Raw genomic sequence first — 4,910 nt, 5'->3', positions numbered from 1 at the left:
TTTTCAACCTTTCCTTGCCTTTTTCCAGATAGCCATGGTGTGATGGGATTTTTTTCTTGATTTTGAGCTTTGGAATTATTGGATGGTTTCAAAATCCTAGGCGGAGGTGGTCTCAGGAAAATTCCCAAAGGCCTAGGAATCCCTTGACTGGTTTTGGTGGGATACATGGTAAAACCCGAGGGCGAAGTCTCGGCTGGGGTCTAGTGATCCAGTGTGGATTGCGGTAAATCCCAGAGACTGGTGTCTCGGTTTAAGGCTTAGTGATCAAGTGTAGATTGCGGTAAAGCATGAGAGACAAGGAGACAAAATATTCCTCAAGGATAGTGATGGAGTCTGGAGGCATTCCAAACTCAGTTTGGTTTTGTGGTCTCAGTGCCAGTTTTGGTGAGATCATAGTTTGGTGAGGGTGGAGGCGGTTTAACCTCTAGATTCCCTTGGTTGTTTTTGTATTGGTTTGTTAATGAGATCCCACATTCATGCTTGGAATATGGCATGGGGGTGATTGACTGAAAGGAAGATTTGGTTCAACCATGTCTATGGTCGTGTGGTACATGGAAGTCCCGAACCTGGTTGGCTCTTTCCTATGTTTAATAAAATCTAAGTTCTCTTGCTTTTGTACTTGTTATTATGTGGCCCAAATTGTTGTCATCTCATTGTTATTTACATGGTTTAATGCTTGTTATAAGCATGATTATATGACTGGTTATAGTCATGGTTATTTCATTTATTTACTTCTAACTGAAAGGATAATGGATGCAAGACCTAATTGATGTCAAAACAATTAAGGGAAGAGGGTGGTGATCCTTCTTGTCAAATCTCTTTTTTTTTCCCATGGAAAAATTCGTAATTTCATTAAGAACAGAAATTACATTTTGTAGATGCATATGCATATTCTGATCTTGTCAAATCTCATATGAGTTATCAATAATTTATGCTCTGTCTTGTATTCATGTCCTCTATATTGCATTGATTCCAAGTGTTTAGCAGAATGGCAGTCTCGGTTGGGGATGGTTAGGCCTAGTCCTGGAGCCAGTTTTTGGCTTGCAAGTCTTGTTGTCATGTAAATTATGGATTATGAAAGCTACAGAGGTTTTTGGGCAGTGACTTGGATTATAGGCTTGAAAAGTGGCACAACTCTCAGAGTCGTAGGCACAGGACTGAGGAGAAAAGTCCCTAGTTGCACCCATGCCTTGCTGTGGGAGCGTCTGGAGCCTTCCAGATGCACCCTTGTCCATATCAAGGGAGCGTCCAAGGGTTTGATGCACTAAGACTTAGTGGGACCTAGGGATTGGTCATGGGGATGACGAGGAAGGCTCTGGGAGCCCTGTAGCAAGTATAAAAGGTCTATGTTGTGAGTTTTTGTCAATTCCACTTCCTTAACTGACACATAGGGAGTTGAATAATATCATAGTAACTTCTCGTCACATGTTTACCCTAGTTAGCCGGTTACTTGGGTAGATGTGGGGGGAGGTCGTTACATCCTCTCTATATGTCCATTTGTCTATGAATGAGAAGCTATACTGAAGGTTAAATCTGTCTTGAATCCTACAAACAGCTCCTTCCAAAACTTGGAAGTGAACTTGGCATCTCTATTTGATATAATTCTCTTGGGAACTATATGTAACCTCACTATCTCCTTAATGAATACTTGAGCCACTTGGCTAACTGAATTAGTAGACTTTACCACAATGAAGTGAGCTACCTTGCTCAACCTGTCAACCACAACTATGATGTAGTCAAGCTACCTTGATGTTCTTGGAAATTCTATAATGAAATCTATGGAAATGACCCCCCATTTCCATTCTAGAATCAGAATAAGCTGCAACAAACTAGCTATATGCTTGCATTCAACTTTCACCTATTGATATTCCAATCACTTAGCAACAAACTCAACTAGCTGTTTCTTCAAATTAGGTCAATAGTAGGAATTCTTGATAGCTTTCAAGGTCTTCTGGTATCTTGGGTGGCCTAAATACCACTTGACATGAAACTCCCTCAAGATAATATTGTTCAATTCACCATTTTCAGGCACATAGGTCATGTGCCATATGATGTGAGGTGATACTCCTCATCCTTATAACCTTGCTACTGTAATATCTGCTTTAGCTTCTGGTACCTCTCATCATGCTGCCCTGCATGCAAGGTCCGCTCCTGCAAATCTGTCCCATAAGAGATCACAGTTGAAATATGATTCACCTGCACCCTCCTACTGAGAGCATCCAGAACCTGGTTCTCTTTTCCTTTGATGAATCTAATCTCAAAATCAATCTCACTGCACTTATCCAACCATCTAACTTTCCTTGCATTCATATGAGGTTGGTCAAACAAATACCTCAGTCCATTATGATCACTCATCAAAACGAACCTCTTGACAAGGAGATAATGTCTCCACATCTTCAATGCATGAATGATAACTTCCAACACAAGATCACGAGTAACATAATTATGTTCATGCTCATTTAGCTTCTATGATTCATAGAAAACCACCCGCCCTTCCTGCATTAGTACTCAAATGAGTTGCTCCTTGGAATCATCTATACAAACCACAAAGTCCTTATCAGGATCTACAATCCTCAAAACCAGAGCACTAATAAGCAATTGTTTTAACCGATCAAAGCTAGTTGCACACTCAACAATCCATTCAAACTTCTTTCATTTCCTTTACAACGATGTGATAGGATAGCCAATCTTGGAGAAGTTATTGATAAACCTCTTGTAATAACTTGCTAGTCCCATGAATGATCTAACCTCATCCACATTCTTCAGAGTTGGCCACTCCATGATAGATTTAATCTTATTTGGATCCACTGTTATCTCTTCCTTGGAAACAACATGTCTCAAGTAATCAATCTGAGACTGAAAGAAGCTACGCTTACTGAGCTTGGCATACAATTTATGCTCTCTCAACAATCTCAATACTGTTGTTAGGTGCTCTGCATGTTGTGCCTCATTCTTTGAATATACCAATATGTCATCAACAAATAATATCACAAACTTATCCAAATAAGGGTGCAACACATTGCTCATCATGCACATGAAGGTGGTTGGAGCATTGGTAAGACCAAAAGGAACCACCACAAACTCATAGTGCCCATAACTTGTGCGAAATGCAGTCTTTGTTATAGACATTTTTGTGCCTTACAGCTCTAAGCATGAAATGTCCATAAACCAAGGGATCCTAAGTCCCTAAAAGTGTTGTTCCTACCCCTAGAGGAACAAGGTCAACCAATTACAGCTTCTCCCAGAAGTTCTCCACCAGAAACTGTGTAGAATCAGTCAAATCAGGATCATTTCAGCTGCTCCACTAGCTAGCTGCGTTGCATAGCACCCCAGTACACTAGCTAGGTGCGTTGCAACGAACATAAATGCACTACTAGGGTGCACTGAGCGGGAAATGACAAATGGCAGTGTCATTCCGCGAGGTGGACAGACAATGGAAGCTTCTAGAATCTTCCCCAATGACACTTGCCTCACTGAGTTTGACCAAGGATGAGTAAGAGGCTCTCAGTCTCCAAGTGGAAGCAAGAACTGACAGAGAGAGGCCACTAGTCAAATCATAAGCTGACTCATCCTCTTTGCATACATCTATATATGGATCCCTCATCCCAGAGATCCAGAGGCTGGAATTTTGTACTTTACAGAGAATTGCTGTTGGTTTTGAGATAGAGATCAGTGCATTGGGTGATTTATGCTTTGTTGGAGGTGAAGAGGGGATTCCTTTGCTGGGGGGTTGATGCTGGATCAGGAATCATCGGTTGTAACTCCTCCTGGACCTTCTTGTTATATCAATAAAACTATTTGAGTTTCTCCTACATGCTTGTGTATCAATGATGTTTTGTTATGTTTGCATGTTTAGCTTAAATCTGATCCTAAGCTATTTATGAATATGAATCCATGTCTTTGTATAGTTTTCCTCTTCTGTGATCTTGCAGGAACTTGGTGAAGCTGGGCAAGTAAGGGAGCAGGTAGCTGGAAGCTGTCAAAGAGGAGAGAGATTGGATCAAAGGACTAGCGCAAGACACAGGTTGGTTCATCCTATTCCTCTTCGTTTATAGTTCATAAAGAAGAATACGAAAGTAGTTTTCCTTGTTTGTTTCTAAGGTACTGTCACACCTTAGTGGGATAGGGGCGTTCTGAGTAGACACTTTTCCCGTCAACAAAATGGCGACCCCGCTGGGGAGTGTGTCTAGTTAGTTTGTTTGTGTTTCTCTTGTTGTTTGTTTCATAAACACAGAAGTAGCAATCGAACTGCATTTTCCATTATCAAATGCAAAGTAGACACCTGCTACTTCAATCCTTTCACTGGATTTGTTTATGATTTGAACAGCTGATTCACAAATGATCTGATTACCCTTTGTGATAGCTCTTAGACCTCCTTTAAATCCACCCTCTGATTGTGCATTACTGATTGCTTTTACTCGGCCAAAATCCATAGATTAAACTGCAAACCGTGACCCAGAACCCGGATAGAAGTCTCGTTTCTGCCCCAGCGCAGGCACTGTGAAGAGACTCTGCATTTCAACGCAGTTCCCGAGAGGGCTACCTGCGCTGCAATTCAGTTTCTCTGTGTAACAGGTGCGCTGATCAGCCTAGCCCTGTGCAACTGAGGTTCTTTGCTTCATTTTTTCAGTTTTGTCTCTGATTTTGTAGCCTGTGATCAGTGTGTGTCTGTTTAAAAACCCCTTTTCTTTGCCTTAATTCCGCCTCCTTTGTACAAAAAGACTGTAGATGTTCTTTGTGTGTTTGTTACATCATTTACAGTTTTCCATTGAAAGAGTAGAATAGTCATACTGTCGTCCTTGGATTTAGATCTGTCGTAAGTGTCGATTTTGATCTTAGGAGAAAGTTTGTTTGCTGTTGACAGTTGATTATACTTTTACTTTTGCCTTTGGTTTGAATTTGTCACTTTC

The sequence above is a fragment of the Pinus tabuliformis genome, chromosome 4_1 (assembly GCF_031772625.1).
Source record: "Pinus tabuliformis cultivar Carrire ecotype Pingquan chromosome 4_1, CPIR1, whole genome shotgun sequence".
Taxonomy (NCBI): domain Eukaryota; kingdom Viridiplantae; phylum Streptophyta; class Pinopsida; order Pinales; family Pinaceae; genus Pinus; species Pinus tabuliformis.
Note: the sequence above shows the minus strand (reverse complement) of the source record.